This window comes from Pseudorca crassidens, chromosome 7 (genome assembly GCF_039906515.1).
Source record: "Pseudorca crassidens isolate mPseCra1 chromosome 7, mPseCra1.hap1, whole genome shotgun sequence".
Lineage (NCBI taxonomy): Eukaryota > Metazoa > Chordata > Mammalia > Artiodactyla > Delphinidae > Pseudorca > Pseudorca crassidens.
This window is the reverse complement of record NC_090302.1, coordinates 26,306,877-26,328,378: the sequence shown is the minus strand read 5'-3', so window position 1 is coordinate 26,328,378 and position 21,502 is coordinate 26,306,877. Positions and strand designations below refer to the sequence as shown.

General features: G+C 43.7%; 1 protein-coding gene and 1 pseudogene across 13 annotated transcripts in view; one reads left to right on the top strand and one right to left on the bottom strand.

The window, feature by feature from the left end:
* Positions 1–3,234: 3,234 nt before the first annotated feature.
* LOC137228326 (uncharacterized) lies at positions 3,235–6,014 on the bottom strand (annotated as a pseudogene).
* Positions 3,612–21,502, top strand: part of ZNF462 (zinc finger protein 462) — a 145,352-nt gene continuing 127,461 nt past the window's right edge. For 4 of the 13 annotated variants that reach the window (XM_067743741.1, XM_067743740.1, XM_067743739.1 and 1 more), the window contains exon 1: positions 5,487–6,864. The gene's annotated coding sequence lies outside the window, so the exon portion shown is untranslated. Of the gene's footprint in view, positions 3,729–5,473; positions 6,865–7,103; positions 7,544–7,706; positions 9,639–21,502 lie in introns of those variants that run through there. The other 9 variants (XR_010944924.1, XR_010944923.1, XM_067743728.1 and 6 more) reach the window with 8 other exon arrangements.

Here is a 21,502-nt window from a genome sequence, read left to right as displayed (position 1 = left end):
ACACACATATGTGTATATACGTGGTTTATATATTATATAACTTATATAGATCACTTATAAGTTCTACATTTCCTAAAATTTTAATAAGTCAATTTACTATTGACACGCTGGTATATTTCCTTTGAAAGTGATTTCTGAGTGTGTGCATTATGAAAAAATAATCAGTGATCATAACTTTATGTCTAGGTCTTTTACCTAGCATGAGGCCATTTTTCTATTTAATTACAAAAAATCTTTGTAAATAATTTTAAGCTGCCTGATATGTCATAGTGGAGATTTATTATTGACTAACCATTCCTCTTCTCCTAATCACAAGTTATTTTCAATTGTTTACTTTACCTCTATCATTTTTTTGTGTAAATCTTTTCTACCATTTTTGACTGTTTCCTTAGGGTAGATTCTAAGAGGAGGAATTAAGGGAACAAAAAGTGTGAACATTTTAAGACTTTAAATATATATTGTTAAATCGTACTTAAAAGGCTTGTGCTAATGTTTAATTCCTCTAAGTATATATAATGAAAAGGCTTACTTTGGGGCTGTGCTAGCCACCACTAGACCATACAATTTTTTCTTAGTTTTTAAATTATAAAAGTGATTCCTGTTTGTACACAAAAAAATAACTCAAACTTTCTTTTTCACCTTTCTCACTCCTTACCATTAAGAGTTTGGCATGTATAATATCAGACTAGTTTTTTAATCCAAAATCTTTTTTGTTTATTCTAATTTTAATAATATATTTATTTTGATGTGTATTATAATTTTATATATTAATAGCCCATCGGACTTGTGATTTCATTAGTCATATTACTTTTGATGGAGCTAAGATTTTTTTTAAGTTCATTTAGAAATAATATATTTTAAGTAAATAACAGTACAAGTAGTATGGAAGCATGTCAAAAAAAAAAAAAAGAAATCTTGAAGGTGATATCAGAATGATAATAACTTTAGGAAACTGCGTGGAAGCATAGCTTGTAGAGCTGACTGCCTTTGACCAGCTCTGTGTTCCTGACTAGGTCACATCCCCTCTCTGGGCTTCAGTTTGAATGCAAGTAGTAGGAATCTGGAAATACTGGTCTGTCTGCTAGACGGGATACCTCAAAAAATAGACAATCCTTCAGTTGAGTCTTTCTTATGAATTTTGGTTAATCTAATCATAGCTGATCTAACACAGCTCTTTCTTCCTAAAAAGATCTTCTCTAGTTAGAATTTCATGTTAAATTATGAGTTAAGGCAAGACACTGGCTTTAAATTATTTTAACACAATATTACTTCCTACTAACTCTGTGGTATGAACAAAAATGTTCAGATTAATCATAGCCTCCTTATTGGCCAAAGTCCTGTATTGCTTTTGAGTGAGTAAAAATCTAAAGTTCTATATAAATCCAAATAATGGCATTTTAAAGCTAGTGGTTCCTGAAGTAGATCAGGCATTTAGACTTTGACTCATCTTCTCTTATTCATCTTTGTATCCCTGGTATTCAGCTGAGTATGACATATTGTAGATGCTAAACAAATATTCAATGGTTAATGGACATTCCACATGAATGGTCCATTATTACAGTAACTAGTTTGATAGAACTGTAAATTTAACTTCTACCTATGGGCAAAAGACTTAAAAAAATTTTTTTTTTAGAACATTGCTATTGAAACATCTTCTTTGGTACCCAAAGGTATGCACAGAAAGATTCACACAGGGGAAGTTTAATATAAGTTATCGCAATTTCTCTTCCTTTGGGAGCTGTTCAGAATCATGAATTATCCACGTTTGTCTTCTTTCAGTCACTTCTGCCTAGGCGTGGACACTAGTCAACTAGTTACATATGTTTAGGTTTGGGTTTATGAAAATATACTGATTTTTCGGTAAGGGATCAGAAAGAAGGTGTGTTAGTGACTTCACTTTTTTGATATCTGGAGAGTCCATAATTATCCAATTTGAAGTCTTAAAAAAAAACTTTTCAAGGACTAGTCATTTCCAACAACAGTAAAAGATCTCAAAAATTCAAAATAAATAGCCCATTGAAAATAACTCAAATAGTAAAAAGACTATATTGGATGGCATGGGAAATTAGTTTTACATGGGAAGGAAAATACCACCAAGTTCAAGAGGTGTGTGGTCAAATGTTTAAAGCCGGAATAATTAAGACTTCTGAAAAAGCCATACTCTCTATTCATCTACTCCTTGTTTTGCTAAAATCATCAGCCTGAACAGTTTTCCAACTGGAATTTAGAAAGTGGGATTATAAACTGGAAATTTTTTTTGCATAGTTTTCAGGAAGCAGGACTTTTCCTTTTTTATATGATATAATGTAAATATTGAAACCATGACATTAAAACATCTATTCACTCTTGTTTCAGTTGAAATTCTATCTTTTTAATGTAGCCTCTGGACCAACTCTTCCTTCTTTCCATGATTCCTTCCTGTAGGGGAAAGAAGTCCTCTTTCCCCCCATAAACACTTTTGAGAGGTCTGGGCACTTTCCTTTCCTAACCTTTAAAAACCAAAATGATTTATAGACTATCCCTATCCTGCTAGAGTTGGGCAAGAAAGTGGATCATATTTGCATGGGTCACTCTGATTATAGGACTCCACTGTTTCTTGAACTAAAATTGCAAGATTTATTATTCTATTAATGCTCATAAAGTCACTCTTTTGATGAGCCATAATTTCCCTTTATGAGGAGTCTGTATGCCAGTCACCCATGATAAGGGAGAAGAAAGTCCAGACTTCCCACGTACTCATACTTCCTGGAACATTAACAAAGTCTTGAAATCCCATATGACTCCAGGGGAATAATGGCATAGGGTACAGTAACAAAAGGCAAATTTCACAAAGCCAATGTGTCCCCACGAGACTTGCCTCACATTGTTGCCTGTGTACAAAACCTAAGCTTTTCCATTTTAATTAAAATTTTTAGAAATTAACCCTCCTGCTGGAGAAGATAACCCAACGAGGCTTGTATTATCTTTGTGAATATTCTTAGGGAATGAAACAGCAGGAGGTGTGAACTTTCTCCTGTATATCTTAATGGTCCGCTAATGGCAAAGCATAATTACAGTTACTTAAGCGCCAAGTTTGTCAAGGTTTTCACTAAAACCTTCAGCCACACACTTTCCTTGAGTGACCTAGCTTTTATTTATCCAAATGCCTTCTTATCATTTGAAAGAAAGCTACCCTCTATAAAAAAAAGCAGGCAAACAAAAAGCCCACTCCCCCACCATGCTTATTTCTTTCATGTTAATTTCTTTCAATTATCTTAGATGGATAGTTAAGACACGTGTGACTTCAAAAAAAGTCGAAAAATTTGTGTATGGCATCGTTAACTGAAATTTTAGCCCTCCACATTCAAAAAGCAGGGCAATGCGGGAGTTTTGCAGTAGTTTGCTTCACGGCTTTGGTAAGTCAATTTGCTTCTAAACCAGAAGATGGTCTTCTAAAGACTATCCTGTATTTGGAATGGAAACTCGGCCATTGTACCTTTCGCCCAAAGCACCCACTTGAGAAGCCCGAAAGCCACCTATCTCCCCCATCGGTCTCTGGATCTCCTCGCTGCCTTTGTCCCTTCTAGACGTGGAGGCTTGGAGAGGAGGTTTAGTTTCCAAGGATTGGAGCGTTTGAAGGGCGGGGCCATCTCCAAGTCCATCTCCCCTTTTTGTCCTCTTCTCCTGGGACGGGAGGGAGGAGCCAGGTCCCCCCGCGGCCGGTTCGGGAGCTATCACGGTCGCTCGAGGTGAGTCTGAAAGGGCGGCAGCCCGTTTAATTGCAGCGCAAGGTTAATTTCTTGAGTTCACCGCAGTCGGTCCGCCAGCCGCTTCCCCGGTCTTTGCCAAGTGGGTTTATGAGGTCTCAGGCGTGTTGGGGCGCGCTCACGTTCTCGCGAAAGGCTCCTCCCCAGGGCTCATTCCCCGACTGCGGGAAGCCCTTTGGTGCCCCAGGAGTCTTGGGTTGCCTCTGACCTCGTCGCTTCCTCCTCCCTCCGCACCGCCGGGTTCCCCGCGCCCCTGCCCCCCTGCCCCCGGGGAAGGGCGGCCCCCATCTTAGACTTCCGACCCAAGCCAACCAGAAGGAACCTTCACGTCGATGAAGATTTTATCACAGCCTCCAAAACCCAGCAGTAATAGAAGCTTTCAACCTGAAATACGATTGTTACTTTCCCGGTGCAGAGCTTGACAGAAAAAGTCAGCTTTTTATTAAAGACAAAGAGGTAAATTATCAGCCGGGGCAGTGAAGGGACGGCGGAGACCTGGCGTGCTTCCTCTCGGTGCCACGAGGAATTTATGGGGGAGCGGCGGCCAGGGCTCAGACACCCCTGGGGTCCCGGGGGTGGGGTGGGGGAGGAGCTCGGGGCAGAAGGACTATCCCCAAGTCCTTCCAGGCACCTGGACTGGGAGTCCTCCCAAGTCTGTTCAAAACCAGGGTCATTTCAGTCCTGAACAGCCTTACCGTCCTCCTCTCTCCTTTCTTCTTTCTCTTCTTGCTTTGACTACTGTTTCCCTTTCGCCTCTGAGCTTTCTCCTCTTGGTTCTCCTCTCCCTACTTTTTCTCTTCCCTCTCCTCGCTTTGCCTCTCCCTCCCCCTCCTTTCTCCTCCACCGCACGCGTAGAGTGTCATTTATTTATTTATTTATCACCCCCGCCATCAACACCCTTTTAGGGCTCCCAAGCTTTTCAATGTGAGTGGGAGGAGAAAAGGGCAGGAAGTGTTGACTGGAAGGGGGTGAAATCGTGTCTCTGGGTGAGAGATTCTGCCCCGGAATAAACGATTGGGGAAAAGCTTGGAAAAGGATTCCGATCTGTTTATAAAACCCCGCTGTCTGGTGGGAACCAACTCCGCGCGCGTCTCCTCCTCCCCTTCATTGTGTGGGTTTACAGGGATATCTTCCCGGACTGTTGTTGGGTTTGCGGGGGAGGTAGTGAGTATTACAGAGGACAGTCTTGCTCTGGATCCTCCCCACCGCGCCTTTCCACCGGATGCGCGCTCCCCAATGCAAAGGAATCCAGCAACATCCCCCAATTCAGACGCGGACAAAAGAAACTTTAATTAAGGTCTCTGCCCCGCGCGCTGCGTGTTTCTCTCTCCCGAGGCTGTTGATGTCCAGCTCGAGGATGCGAGAAATAGAAATGGTACAAGCAGCCCATGCCCTTGAACTTCAATTGCTTCTGACTTGCTATATTGATTTTTTTATACTGTAGGCACCACCCCCCGCCCCCTCCCCACCATCAGATTAAAGCCTTAGGAGACATTAGACCTAGTGAGAGAGGAGGGTAAACCCACTCCTTTGCAAAATAAACAGTTCAGAACGATTTGTGGGAAATTACACTAAATAAAAATTCAAGGTGTGAAAGCTTCATCTTGGCTCTCTTGTCTTCAACACCATGACACCTTATCATTAGGAGCTCTGATTGTTACTTTCCGAGCTTTTGGATGATCAGCCAGAAAGTGCAAGCAACGCGGGGCTGGAGAGTGTAAAGTTATTTAAGTAGGCTTTTTTTTCCCCCCCGTTTTGGTGCGCCGTCAAAACACTTCACAAGTTAGGAAAAGAAAGTGGTGGTTCCGAGGCTCAGAATGATGGGTTCTTTCCTCCCTCAACCTTCCCTTACCATATCAGAAAAGAAATAAAATGCACAACGAGCCTTTATTTCGGAGGAGAAGACTTCAAAATACGTGTCAGTAATGGACAATTTGAGCTTTTCACTGGAGATACACCGCAAGCTGGAAAGGGATTAAAAAGCCCCACGTGGTTGATCTGGGTTTAGACTTGCAACCTCTAGTTCCCAATGTGTGTTCTTTGCAAAGATTGGCCTCTAGATGGATGCGTGTGAGGGACTCTCTGGGGCCGGGGCTCGGCGCCTCGGGCAGGGCTGATGGTGGGAGCGCTATGAGCGACCGGGCAGGGTCCTCACTGGGGGCTTCCTCTGCCGGCCGGGGCGGCCGGGCGCCTCCGGGACGCGAGCGCGCACGCCTCAGCCCGGCCGCCGCGCTCCTCGCACCGCCTTCTCCGCAGGTCTTTATTCATCTCATCTGCCTCTTCCCCTTCTCCTCCTCCTTTGCCTCCTTCTCCTCCTCTTCCTCCTCCTCCTCCACCACCACCTCGTCCTCCGCCACCGCCTCCTCTCGCGTCTCACTGGCCTGGCTCTGTGTTGCTCTGAGTGACAAAGACAATGTCCCAGCCTTAACTTTGCAACCACCTTGCCTCCTTCTGGGGTTCAGCGCGGGGGGGGGGGGCGGGCGGGGGGGGGACAGCAACCGCAGCCTCAGCATCTCCTCCACCTTCTCCTGCTCTTCTCAGCTCTTGGATAATTCTTCCTTCCCCCCCCCCCCTCCAGCCCTTTCCTCATTTCTTTCTTTCTTTCTTTCTTTTTTTCTTTCTCTCTCCTGCGCGTTGTTGTTGTTATTAGAAAGGCTTCGCGCACCCCCTGGTGCTCCGGCGTTTTGTGTGGCAGGAGAAGATTGTCTGCCTTCTCTCTTTCTGTCTTGCTTTCTCTCTCCCTCTGGTTGCTCATTATTCAGAGAGAGACACAGAGGGAGGGAGAGGGAGAGAGAGAGAGCGCGCGAGGGAAAGGGAGAGGAGAGAGAAGAGGAGAGAGAGAGAGGGAGAGAGTGAGAGGGAGAGGGAGGGAGGGAGAGAGAGGGAGAGGGAGAGAGACGGATATCTCAGGTCATCTGCAGCTGCAGCGAGTCTGAAGAGCCGAGGAAGGCAGGGAAGATGGCGATCCTCCATTGCTGAGACCCGGCAGAAGCACATGAGACTCCCAAACAACTTCCACAACAATAACCCGAGCAGGAAGAGGAGAAAGAGAAAAAGGATAAGGAGGCGGTGGGGCTGGAGAACCCGAAACACCTCCCGGCGCCGGGACGCTTCTTCAGTAAGTTACTGCAATTAACCAGCACCTCGGGGTGGTCCGAGTGCTGCGGGGAGGAGAGCACGGGGTGGTGGAAGCACAAACGCGCTCATTCATTCGGCCAAGGAGGGTTGGTGGAGCGGGGAGGAGAGGAAGTCCCCTGCATGGACTGGCTGTTGGAAGAGAAGAAGCGAGAGAGAAGAGGAGGGGGGGGAGGAGGAGGAGGAGGGAGAGAGAGCTGGAGGGGGAGGAGGAAGAGGAGGAGGAGGAGAAGCGAGGGAGGAAGAGGAGGAGAAGGTGGTGGTGGCGGTGGCGGTGGAGGTGGCTGTGCTTTTCCTGCTGGCTGCTCCTTCTACCGGGGGGGAGCGGAGCGCTGTGGCTTAATTAATTTCGTGTAGTTCTATGGAGAGAAGAGAAAATAAAAGATGAGTGAGGAGAGAGCTGGAGCCTTAGGACGGATGCTCCTGGTGTGGGCACAGGAGTAAGGGACAGAGAGGGGGGCGGAGGGCGGGAGTCGGGGAGACCTGAGCCGAGAGCCAGAGGGAAAGAGCGAGGGGCAGAGGAGGGAGCGCTCCCGGCCGCCCCGACCTGAGCGGGTTGACCTCTTTCTTTCTCTGTCCCTCTCCTTCCTTTCCCCCTCTCTGTCTGCTTGTCCCCAGCCCGATGGCAAAGCCGTGCGGATTGGCACCCCCCTCTTCCTCAGGTATTTGGCTCGCTCTCTTCTCTCCCCGAAGTTGGGATGCGGGGTCGGGATGTGTCGGGGGGCGGCGGCGGCGGCTGCCGGTGCTGCCGGTGAGCAGATAGGCGAGGAGCGGGGGGCGCCGGCCGGCTGGGGGGCGCAGGTTCAGGAGCAGCTAGGAGCTGTCTCCAGGCTGGGGGTTCAGAAGCGTCTGGTGGAGGAGGACAACGGTTTCTGGAGAGGAGAAGCCATTACACACGCTTGGCTCTCCTCGGAGGACGGGAGAAAAGACCCCAAGCAGGGGCCTGGGGGTCGCCTGACTCCTGGTGCAGTTCCCAGGGGTCTGTCCTCCTTCCAGGCGCGAGGGGAAGCCGCAGCCGCCCACCAGAGGAGCAGCCCCTCTCTTTCCCTTTCTTTATCTCCCTGTCCTCCATTTGCAAGCTGTCTGCTTTGGTTCCAGTCCAGACTCCAAAACACAAAGCTTCTTCTCACGTTCATTCTCCAGGCTTTTCACCATTCCTGGAGGAACCCTCATTTTCTTTTCATTGTAGCTTCTAACCTACAGAGAGGGAGGGAGGCTGCCTGGAGTTCCTTTTATATTCCTCCCCTACTGAAAAAAAAAAAAAGTTTCATTTTTAAGCACGCGTCTGGGATGGGAAAAGACCAACCAGTTGGGGCTTTCTCCCAGGGCTCCCGGGGGGCTGTGTCTGAGTGTCTGTGTTGGCTGTTTGGTTTGCTTTGGTTTTGTTTCTGGAGGTGGCTTGCAGGATTTTTGAGGAAGTAACTAGTTTGGTTGAGAGCTGGGAACTGAGTCAGGTAAGCCCGTGTCATGTTGTAACTCCACCAGAAAATGGAGGAGAGCGGGTTTCCAGGAGACAAAGCTGAGAAGTGTTTATAAAATTATGGATGTCTCCATTTTGAAGCTCTGTGGGTGATGGCTGGAGGAGGAGGCCTGCCAGCCTTCTCCTTCTCCCTTTCCAGGGGGTGAATCTTGTGGTGGCTCCTCACTATCTGTTCATTATGCAAGGAAATGAGGGGCTTGGAAGGGCTGCTCGCATTTTCCTCCCACCTAAGGAGTGCTTTCACAAGTTATGGAGGCGTTTGTTGCCAATTTAAAGTAAACTTTTGGAATTTTTTTTTCTCTCCTTTTGAGTGGACCTGAGGGTTTTGACCTCCTTCGGGAAAGGCAAGGAAAACCTTAAACATTTTTCCACTGAGGTCTTCACACAACTTTAAGCTGCTCCAGGTCTCCTGCAAGTCGCCAGGAAATGTGATTTCCTCATTGTGAAGATGGTGGTGGCCCTGAGCTGAGATTTTTGGAGTTCTGGGGCTTGGTTATCATCATGTTTTGATGCATTGCAAGACTTTATTGTCTGGTTGGGGTTGATTTCTGCAAAACAACAGCAGCAACAGCAAATCCTGCAAGATCTCAGAGGAACTCTAAGACTGGCTGACACCAGTTTCTTGAAGGTCTACATTTCTTTTCAAGATGCTCCATTTGTGTATTAGGCCTTCTTTTAGCTCCTTTGTTTTCCCTCTTCCCTTCCATTCTGCTGTTTTTCTCTGTGTTCTCAAGTATTGTTAAGTCTTCAGAAATATCAGATGTCTTCTTAACAATGTCACTATGGAAACAAAATTTTAAAGTATTATGTCAGTTGAGAAAACCTTCTGTCCAGGTAGCTTCACCTTTCTAATTGGGAGGAATTTATTAGTCTTAGAGGAAGACATTTTGTGAGGATGATTTGAAGAAAGGACCCAAACCTACCCAGTCCACACACACACTGATTGGAGTTCTTCACAGATTAGTTCTAGAGAATGTATGTAATTGATCCAAGTAAAGAACTAAATCCTGAAATGCTTGAGGAATTTATAAAAGCCAACCATGAAGATGTTGCTTTTCCATTAGGTAAGGTAGCCATCTTGAGGATGAGGGAAGATGTTGGAAGAATTTTAGACGGACTCTTGAAGATAGGTGAGGAAGGCTCCACAGTGGAATGAAAACTTGGAGGAGATTCAGAACCAATTAATAATATATTGTAAGGAGGCTGATTGGACCTCGTTTTCAACTAAGGAGAAATATAGCAAGGTACCAGCTTCAACAGAAATAAGGAACACATTGGTGAGCGACTTATACCAGCTTTTTTCTTGCTTTGCTTTCTCATTATGTGTCAGATTTGTGTGTGTGTAAAGTTCTTTATGTCCACAGTATTTTTGGTGCAGATTGAGGTGGTTTTTAGATTCCAGATGTAATTATATTCTGTTGAGTAACTGGGAGCAGTGTCATTCAGTAAATGCTCAGTGCTGTATATGACAACATCACATTTTTCAAACCAAACTGTTGTGTCATTAATTGAGGGTTATTGTTCTTCTGACGGGTGTGAAAGGAGAGGAGAAATACATGGTTTTTTTAGCTAATAGTTGTCCATGGTCAATGAAGTAAAACCCTGTTTTTGCAGACGAAGATGTATGGTTTTCAAGATTTGCATTTGATGTGTATGCTCATTTAAAAATACTTCTCTTCAGAGCTCTGCTTCTTTATTAAAAATCTAGGGCTTTCCAAGAGCACTTAAAAAATCTTACTTGGAATCATACCTTTCATTATTCATTTATTGAATGTTACTCTTTGATACCATTACTTTTGCTCTTAAGTAGAATGTCAGCAGTGTTATATTTAAAATTACTAATGCATGTACGTATTTGCTACATATTCAAACTCGGAAGTTCAAATGCAATGGGATAAAAAGAGTTATTTGGGGAAGTAATTACCAGATAGTTTTGCATCTAATTAACCATATATGTCTATGTAAACATAAGTACATTATAGTTGATCTTGAAGCAAACCTACATGATGTCTTTGTTGTTGATGTTGATACCAGGAAATCTGGTTAATTACTTCTTTCAGTAGGGAAAAAAGCTGACACACTCGTTGCCAGTCCAGCAACCAGGTTTTTTGACTCATAGTTTTTACTTTGCAACCAGATATTCAGCCTTAGAGCTGAGGTTTTCTGGAGGGAAAAAATTAGGTATCTAAGAGGCATTTTGGAGTTTGAGAATGTGTTCTAACTGGTTACCTAAGAGACACATCCATCTCTGATGCTCTTCACCAACATGAGAAGTACCATTATATTCAAGACATGGTTTCTTGCATTTTTCTAGATATATGCATTTGAAATGGGACAAGTATTTAGGATAAACCACTATGAGAGAAATAAAAAGTGTCCAATGGAACCTTCTCATTTGATGTCAAAGCTCAGAGATCCTTTTTGTTTTTGAGACGTCAAGTTGATGAGGCTCGTTAGGCAAGTTTTTACCTAATTTGTTCTAATATATCACAGAGAGAAATCATTCTGGAGAAGTACATGTGAGCTGTGACGCACACTGCCATAAAGAACATTCTTGTGGTCTTCGGATTCCATAATCCTTCTCATAGTAGATTTATGTCCATCTAATTCATTGATCACATTCCTCCAGGATTTGTTTTTTTCCTTACTCTTTGCAGTTGGAGACAACTTTTAGATGAAATAATTATTTTGCATATATATGTGTGTGTATATATATATATATTTTTTTAAAAAAAATTTTCTTTCTAATGAGTCTTCTGGAAGACAGTAGGGGAAAAAAGAAATCCAACTGTACTAATGGACTTTAAAGTACTTGTGGTCAGTTTTCCTGAAAGAATGGTAAAGTTGCCTTGGGAAAGAGTCCCGTTTTCAGTGTGATGGAGTTTAATAGGGTCTAGTCTATCTTGGATTCTTTCCTGGTATTGAGGTTTCTTGGTTAAGGTAACCTTACTTATCTTCTTTGTGGTATGTCCTTTATCAGACTTATAGTTCACTGCCTCATGGGACAGAACACTGACAAAGCTTCATTGAATGTTTCAAGTTGATGGCTGGGGAATAGAGAGGATATTTCACAATGAATGCCAAACTCACAAATTAGGAAATATATAAATAATGAACTAAGATTGGAAAGGACCTGACATGGGTGTATGATTGGATATTGGTATATGGAAACTAAGAAATTCAGAAGAAGTGGAGGAAATATTTCCAGTGTCTATTACTAAAATCTAGTGAGCTGAAAAAAAAAATCAAGTGTCTGTGAGAGAGAGAGTGTGTGTGTGTGTGTGTGTGTGTGTGTGTGTGTATGTGAAAGCAAGCATCTTTTGAAGTTCACATACTTAGGAAGTTGGTGGCTTTGAGGGAAACATTAGCTGGGTGTTGGTGACCTATTAATTGATTATGAGCAAACAGAGAGGAAAGTAGATAATGTTAGAAGAAAATTCCTCTTCTTGTGTGATACGCCAAGACATCTGGCAGATGTTATGTTGGGCCCTAAGGAATGGACAGTTTAATTTTAGCCCTAGCAAGGAAATGGGAAGTTCTAAGCTCTTTTAATAGCACAAGTCTTAGTTTGGGGAAGGTTGCTTAAAAAAATAAGAGAGGAAAAGAAAAGAGGCATTGATTGTATTATGAAAGAACTCCGGGGAACATTGGAATTAAGCTGAGATTTGGGGGGTTATGGACAAATATATTATTTCCCAAGTAGAAATTAACATAAAAATCATTTAAAAATTGACTACTTGGTAACACCCTAAATGATGAATATTAAGTGTCTGATAGTCACCTTTCAGAACTTTTCATTGAGAAGCTAGTTTTTTTGTGCCTTAGAGAGATCATCTCCTTCACATCTGCCCTTCCCCCTGCATTGTACTGAGGAGGAAACTGGCAGAGAGACGTGAGGTGACTTGCACAGGTCAGAGAGTTCATTTGTAATAAAGCCAGGCCTAGAACTTAGGTCGGCTGGCTCCCAGTCCAGTGCCCTTTCCACTGCCCTACTGCCCATGATTGTAGCGGTTTGTGAAACACCAACTCTCCTCTCCAGAGTGCAAGGCTGTCTGAGAAACCCTGAAATCCCACGCTAGTGGGGCAGGAGTATTGATTTTTGGTAGCTGAGTGTAGCATGTTGGGGAGCCTGGGGCCGAGCACGGTCATTCATAGAAGTGATACGCGCCAGAGGCCAATTCTGTTCATGGGACTTTTAGCTCTTGGGTCTGTAGCTGTGATTTTCTTCTAATTGTCCTCCTCTCTGTAGTTCTGTCATCCAGGGCTGGGGAGTCCTTTTCAAATGCCCTTCTTTGGAAGTTTGTCTGGGTCTACTGCAACTTACCAGAGTGCCCACAATTGGACTCCGAGGATCTGTTTTGCAACCTGGTACAGATTTCAGTTGGCTTCTTGCAGAGATGCCATTTTGTAATACTGATGAATGGCCAAGAGAGTGAAATCGAGTCTAAAACGATGACTGGTGGCTTGCCAGTGTTCCAGACTCATCCAAAAATGTGCCCTCTGTGTATCTTCTTGAGGTCCAGTTCTCTCTCGCAGACCCATGGCTAGCTATTTCCCATGCCCCAGTAGACATGAAGTCATCCTTAAAATGCCGTTTGAACAGCACGTGCAACATTTAACCATGAGAGAGGGATGGGACAGTACTTGAAGAAGGGTGATGACAGGTTTCCATTTCTGATTCCTCTTAGACAAGTGAGAGTAACTTTGTAAAGAAGAAGAGTGATGTTTGGAAGTTTCCACATTTTCTAAGCTTCTTCCAAACGAAAGCATAAATTCTTAATCTAGGAGGCAGTCTGGAGAAGGTAGGGCTGGATGTGGACTTCTGGCAGAAACACAGTTAACGCTATAAACAGTTGGACCTCAGTGTGGCATTCCTCCAGATGAGTTGACTGTCGAAAATAAAATGTTCCAGAAGAACTGGGAGAACAGGAAAGAAGTTAAAACAGCATGGTTTGCATGCCAGTACTGAGGAAGGAAAAAAAAAAAAAAAATAGGGGGGGGCATTGGAGAGAAGATAATCCTAAATGGAACTGTCTCTGGGATTTATAAAACCTAGGAGGAGAAGTTTGCAAGTGAAGGAAAATGGATTTTTATGAATTTAGGTTGCATTGACAGTTTATTAGGAAGCTCTTTTGAATCTTTTGTCCCCTTGAACTTTGTATCTGGAGAACTGCACACACTGAGCAATTTACATTTTCTGCTCAGAAATGCTATTGTAAAATATATCTACTTTCTAAGGGATCCTGTCCTTATCAGTTGGTGTATACATAGGGTTTGTAGTCTTGGGATTTGTGGCTCCAACACCAAGTTGGATTTTTCAGGGCTTGGAAGGACAAGAGGCAGAGGAGTAGTGTGGGCTGAGAGGTTACCCATATGGTTCACCTGCAAGTGCATTGTCTTTTAATTTTGGTGAGCACGTGACTTGGTGTCTTCAAAGCTTTCTTGCCTAATTCGTAGCCGGAGAGGGTTTTTTTCTTGCATTATTCTTGGAGGGAAGGTTTCTTTTTGTGCCAGGTCATGGGTATTTTGGTGTTGATTTCCTTGCTTTCATGTGTTTGCTTGTTTAGTTCACTGCGTGTTGCTTCTGAATATTAAGAAAGCACTTCTGCCGGCTCTGTCCACAGCTTACCCCCAACTTCATTGAGAGAGCAGAGCCTGCTCCAGAGGGTGAAGGGAAGGTGGGGAGGTCCTTATTTGTTCAAAAAATAAATCCTTGAAGACTGCTTAATTCAGAAAGTTACTTGCCAGGCTTTCGAGTAGACTTTTCACAAAGACCATGCAAGGAGAGATGGGGAAAATTCCACAGGCAACCAGTGGGTCCTGATGAAAATGTGTTAGGATCACTTAGTAGGAAATTAAGCATTTGTCCGAGATGAGTAGGCAAGGCTTATCTTTGGATTCAGATTGGTTTGAGTACAAAAGGAGCTCGAGGCCCCGGCGAGACAACTGTGTCAGAAGTATTGAAGCCCAGGATTTGTGGAGCAGCTTAGCTGCCACACAGCCTGGCTGGGGAAGGCCAGTTCGCTCCCTAAGCCCTCGTCTGGCCAGTCGAACCACAACACGAGCGAAGGCCTTCACATTTTGGAATTCTTCTCCTCCCTGTTGAGATTTAAGAAGGGAGAGTCACTGTCCTTCAGTTTTGCTCATGTCAGCTGAGTGCTTTTCTCTTGAGCTGGTAAAGCCAGAGAGGGTGGGGGAAAGGCAGGGTGCTGATCTCCTTGGAGGGAACATTCTCCCTTTTAACGGGACAAATGTGCCTATACCATTGTACTTATTAGGCAGAAAATAATTGTGTAGGGGCACAATGTGGGATAATTGAAAGATGTTTGCTACACAGAGGTTCCAATACTCACCTGCAGACTAAGAAATGGGTTTCTAAACCATCTCATTTCTATTGCTAATGAAAAGCTTTGGAAGGCACCTGTGAATCAGTGCTCCAGCTGCTATCATGGTAGGGGAAGTTGGATACACGGATTAGCCCATCAGAAAAGCAAACAGTAGCATTTTTCAGCACAAGTAGAAAATAGGGTTGTTAAGCTAACAGAAAAGTAAGCTAAAGCATTGCCATAATTACGTGGTGGAAATTTGCTGGGATGGAGAGACTGCTCGGATGGGAGAAGGAAGAGGAGAAGAGAGGCAGGAGAATGATTGACAAGTCAGAAGAGAAGAGGTCTGTCCACTGGGAAGAGCCTACAGGAAGAAAGGCATTGCTTTTAAGAAAACAATAAAGCAAGTGAAAAAAGACCTTGTAATTTAGTACCTATTGCATGTGAAATATGAAGACCAGTGTTCAGACCCACATTCTTTGGTCAGTTCTTATTGTAAAACATAGAATTGGGCTTGGGAGACAATTTATGTGACTTTGGGGTTACAAATACGGCGTTGCTGCCAAAGGGCAGATGGAAACTTGCAGGAGCTGATTAAGTAAGTAGAGTTAGGTGGAGATTTTCCTGGAAAAGGAGCAAAGTAGAGAATAGAGCACAGCAGAAAGTAGTTGCATTATTAATGGGCAGAACATGTGATAGTCCTTGCTAAGGTTATCCATAGAGCTTCTCTACCTGCGCCCTGGGTGTTAGAAGAAGTGAGGAACGAAGATGTGCTTACTTCGGAGGGGAAAGGCATAGACCGTGATGACTACCTGTGTCCAGTTTGGAATTAAGCCATTTGCTGGAGCCGTGCATCACAGGCTGGTCTGTCAATCCAATCTTGGCATTTTAAAATCAAAAATAAGGCCACCGTGGTCCAGAACGTTTAGCTATTCTAATCTGTAATTACATCATCCCTCTGTGTGACCAGTTAGTCAGCAATCCCACATCAATTACCCAACCCAGATTGGACCTGATCTGGGGGTCCTACACGTGGGGTAAAATTTGAACACTGGGTTATCGGCTGAAGATGGCCAAAACATAGATACCAGCTAGATATTATGTAAAGATTTCAATAACAAGTACTTATCATGCAGAATCTTTTCTCTTCAATGGTTTCTAACTTAAATGGTCTTCACTGAAGACTGTTAATTAGTATTTCATAATGATAACTGGCAAAGGGATCTGGGTGGAAGAGACCGTTTTCATTTGAATGTCAAAGTTCAGCTACAAGAACTTCTCCCCCTCGGGGGAAGGATGGACTGGGACTTTGGGGTTAGTAGATGCAAACTATTACATTTAGAATGGATAAGCAATGAGGTCCTACTGTATAGCACAGGGAACTATATCCAATTTCCTGGGATAAACCATAATGGAAAAGAATATAAAAAAGAATGTAAATATGTATGTAACTGAGTCGCTTTGCTGCACAGCAGAAATTAACACAACATTGTAAATCAACTATACTTCAATAAAAAAAAAACTTCTCCCCCTCTTCTGCTGTCAACTGAGTATCGTCCCTTCTGATGTTGGGTAAGAAGACCTTCCATAAGGAGATTAAATATGATTGCTTCATCAAAAAATTCTGCCAACTCCTCTATAGAGTGGGAATATCACATAAACCGTTAACAGAACGCTATTTCCCTTCTTGGAGTGACTCATAGTTAATATTAATACTAGGTAACATTTGTTTAACATTTAATATGAACCAGGGACTTTTCCTACGGTAGAGAAAGCTGAAGTCGGGGAAGTAATTTACCCAAGTTTCATGGAGCTGTGTAATGGGGGAGCCAGGATGCACACATGGGGGGACCACCTCCTGGCTCTCAGCTTCTGGGAACTGGCTCTGGCTATTACTTAGTTTGCTAATAGCTTATGTTTCGGATGGTTTGTCTCTTCCAGTTGCTTATGCCAGGAGTCTATCCTGGTGTTCTGGAAGGAACTCTGAGCTTAATGGAAAATTAATTGTAATATATTAGTTGATATGAGAGATATAACTTATTGTAATAGCTTGACAAAGTGTGTTTAACTAAAGAGTGCCCTTTCTTTGTTCTGCTGAGTTACAGAGGAGATGGTAAAAAAGAAAAGCCCAAGAGACCATGTAGGGGGAAATTTAGAGAATAAATTAAAAAAGAAATTGTACTGTATCAAGTTCAGTAGTGTAACGTAGTTATACACGTGGCTGTTTAAAAGGCTCTCCTCCCTGTTACAAGCAGAAAGATAATGCTGTATGACTTTTTTTTTTAAGTAGAGAAGGTGTCTTAACTTTTTCTCTTCTTAGGGCCCCTTTTGAAAGTCTGAGTGCCCTGTACTGGCTCTGGTTACTGCAAACAGGAGAAATGTTTTCAAAAGCCACAGAGACATATTTGAAAATTAGGTCCACTGTCTTAAGGGTCGTTGTTGGAAAATAGTGCAGATGCGCTTCAAAGCATGGGTGCTAGTATCTTCCACGCCCTTAGTGATCACCATGTGCTCTATTTAGATCATGGAGACATGATGGATGTTTTGGTTTTATTTGCCCCTCCCTGAAACATCACAGTACAGTAAGGAAGCTGTTGTTCAGGTATGACCACAAATGCCCTTAATAGAGTAACAGGCTGTACTAAGGGCCGTGGAGCAGGTCCAGATATCCCTCAGATATCCAGGGCAGTAGCTTTTCTGTAGGACAGGCGGTTGCTGTTAATTGCTGAGTAGACTCTTTAACCTTGAAGCAACTGGTGGTGGTTTTATAAAAATCTTAACTTTGCCGTGGTCTGTTCAGGTGATCATCTGTCCCTAGACAGACTCATACCCAAAACCTGGGTAGGAGGATAAGCGTGTGTCCTGTGTCTAAAGCGTCCTAGAGGAGGTCACAGAGTCACCCACTTTTACCCATCATCCGTATCATTATCTACCAAACTTATAAGAACCATTGTTTTCTTAGATAAAGTCCTTTAATGGGAAAACGGCTCAGAAAAAAATAACTACATAGTTGAAGAGAGTAATATTGAACTGTACCAAAGCGTGCAGTCCTGTGGGTGGAATTTCTAATTTTATTCATTTATTTATTTATGGCCACACCTTGTGGCATGCGGGATCTTAGTTCCCCAACCAGGGATCAAACCCATGCCCCCTGCAGTGGAAGCACGGAGTCTTTTTTTTTTTTTTAATATTTATTTATTTATTTGCCTCTGCCAGGTCTTAGTTGCGGCATCTTTAGTGGTGGCATGCAGGATCTAGTTCCCTGACCGGGGATCGAACCCTGGTCCCCTGCATTGGGAGTGCGGAGTCTTTAACCATTGGACCACCAGGAAAGTCCCATGGAATTTCTCATTTTAGAGCCACAGGGACTGTCTTTGGCCTGAGCTATAGTGCCCAGCCATCTAAGATGCTCCCTCAGACCAGCGTGTCTCAGAGACCAGTCCTTTACATGTTTCTTCTTCTTCTTTTATTTATTTATTTTTTTTGTGGTACGCGGGCCCCTCACTGTTGTGGCCTCTCCTGTTGCGGAGCACAGGCCCAGCGGCCATGGCTCACGGGCCCAGCCGCTCCGCGGCACGTGGGATCCTCCCGGACCGGGGCAGGAACCCGCACCCCCTATATCGGCAGGCGGGCTCCCAACCACTGCGCCACCAGGGAAGCCCCTTCAATCTTCTTAAATTTTTGAAGAGAAGTCTACCCGGGCTACCCTCGGGAGCACTGCAGAAAGTGAAGGTGAATTGGGTCAGTGTCTCTTTGTGGGTGCAGTGACGTCCACTTGGGAACAGGACATTGAATTTGAGAACACACTCAACATGAGAGCCAGGGAGGAGACGGAGCTTTAGAGCATGTCGGAGGAGGTAAATGTGTAAAGTTTATGTATTTAGGCCTGGTGGAGGAATCCTCTATTATCCTGAGAAGAAAATCACCGCTCCCAAGATAGATTGCATTAAAATGTGAAAAAGCACATTATATAGATCACATAAAATAGCACCCATTTAAGAAAGCAGAATTGTATCCTTACGCTTGCGTGGAAGTTCTCCTCATTCTTTCCATCTTCTGCCGTGGCTTTGCCTCTCATTAGTAATTTTGGGAGGCTGAGCAGTGAAGGGGGATTGAAGAACAGATTTCAGATGCCCCTGAAATTTCTCCCCACCCCTTGGCTGACCCACGTGAATCCCTCACCCAGTGCTTCTCTGACCAGTGGCTGTAGCTTGTTAATAATGAGTGAACATCACCCATAGGTCCTGAAATGAGCAAGTGTTAAATGTTATGTGATTATTAAGGGAAAAACAAGATAATCTAGTCAGTGGGTTTAATTAGATTGTGATTGCCCAATTGCTGCTTCATGATAATTATATTCATAACCCCGTTTCTAGACGTCAACTACAATTAACAAAATTGACCCCAGCACAGGTAAGTGTTAGCGATCTTCTCTGAAGCAGCTTCTCAACGGTGAATTTCCGATGTTCCCAGTACATTCCTCCTGGTCCTTTGTCCCTTCTTGCCAACTTCCCATCATCTTTTTCCCCATTTTAGTAAAAAAGTTGGTGGCAACATCATCTTGTCTGTGACCACACACATATTATAATGGCTCGTATTGATGTCTACAGAAAAATAAATTTTCAAGTTTTTGAGTCAAATATATCTGAAAAACATTAATAAGTCAGCACATGGGAATCTTGAAGCATAAAAAATTGAAAATTGGCTAGATTTTTTCTCAGCCCATGATACCTGTTCAGTAGATTTAATGTGATTCATTTGAATAGATCTTTACTTTATAAGGCATAGTCTTAAAATGAAAAAGAGAGTCATCTGTGTTTAAGATGCTGCCTTATCAGCATGATCATTAAGGTCTGAGGAGTACAGAGCGAGGACTTTTAACTTTATAGGATCCCCCTTCTTGTCCAAATTCCTGACATTTGCCGCTAGTGTATTCCAAGAGAAAAAACATATCACTGCTGGGGGACATCCTTTACTGTTATCTCTTAAATGAAGTCAATGATTTCTAGGAAGTATAAACAACCTGTATCAGAAGTGGGTATGTCAGTGTGACACTGTGAATCACTGGGCCAGATTGTCACTTGGCAGCCTTCCCTTTCTGACATGCAGTTATATGGGAAAGTAACGCAATTAAAATCTGCACACCATGGCGGAACTTCATTGCATTGAACTGTTTGAACAATTAGGAACTCGGCTGCCATGTCTATGGGTATATGGGTATATGGGGGTATGTGTATGTATTTATCTAGAAGTATGTAAATATATTTTACATAGCTAGTTAGGCAGACAGACAGGATATTCTTGCTGGGGAGAAGGCATTTACTTTTCCTGAAGAATCAGGAATGCGAATTTCTCAGAATTTCTGTGTGAGCATGCAGTTCTTTGTGCTTGGGTCTTTAAGGAAATGGTGTGTAGTGGGTGGAGCACTCTTTGGGTGTTGCGCAAGCACCGGATGAAATTTGTCTCTGTTCCTTCCTAGCTGTGTGACCTTGAGTAAGTCACTTAACCTCTCTGTTCCCTTGATTTCCTACCCAATAAAATGGGGATAATAATATGAATCTGTAGAACTGACATAAGGGCTAAAAAGTATTATGTGTAGGGCTTCCCTGGTGGCGCAGTGGTTGAGAGTCTGACTGCCGATGCAGGGGACACGGGTTCGTGCCCCGGTCCGGGAAGATCCCACATGCCGCGGAGCGGCTGGGCCCGTGAGCCATGGCCGCTGAGCCTGCGCGTCCGGAGCCTGTGCTCCGCAACGGGAGAGGCCACAACAGTGAGAGGCCCGCGTACTGCAAAAAAAAAAAAAAAAAAAAAGTATTATGTGTATAGGGGTTCTGGTTCATAATGGGCACTGGAAAAATGATAGTGTCTTTCTTCCTCAGGGATAGAGAAACTGAGGTAGAGGTCTGCTCTGAGGGCTTTACCAGGTGTGAATTGTCTTGTCCTTCGTCTTAGACTCTGTGTTTGGATTAGTTTTGTGCCGTGTCTGTCTTATGTGATGAGTAGTCCTCGTTGCTGTTGTCCATTCACAGGTAGACTTTTCCAGATTGTGAGCCTCTGGTCTGGCTGGCTATGGACTCCGCAGCACTCTACATCTGCATGTGCGTTCAGTAGGGATTTGTAAACCACCCAAGAATGATGCCATGTCCTCTTGGAGAAGTGCACTTACTATCCCACCTTGCAGAAATATTCCCTGCAGTGGTGTGGGAACAATTTTTAATCAGTGTGAACTTCTTCAAGCATTTTCGAAGAACGATGTCATTATTGTTCCTCTTGTTTGGCATCGTTCTGGCAAAAATGCTTTGTCTAAGAACACTGTATTTGTTCAGTGAAAATACTGGCCTGTGCTGTTCCACATAAATGTTGGTTGCCTCTTTATGACTTCACTACGATAGGTAGCTCTGAGCCAGCTTGAGGGCTGTCCTGTGTCCTTGCTTTGAATTGCTTTGGTCTTCTCTGTGCAAATGTTTATTTTAATAGTACATGTCCACTTGGTCTTACTAATGTACTGTAATATCAGATGCTTAGAGATCTCAGGGGTAAGGAGGCTAATTTTAGAGTGCCTTCAGGGTAGGTGATATTTCAAAATGTGGACGGGTGTTGATAGGGCCTAACAGGACTTAACTAGCCTGGTCTGTGCCGAGTCAGAAGAACATTCATTGGTGCCTCCTGACAGCGTGCTGGTGATGGTGGTGGCAGAGATGGAGAACATGTAAGTGGTTCTTGGGTAGCACAGCAGTGATTTTTTTCACCTTTCAAAGCAGATTCCCCATGACGCCTTATTTATTTATTTATTTTTACATTTTGAACATTTCCAG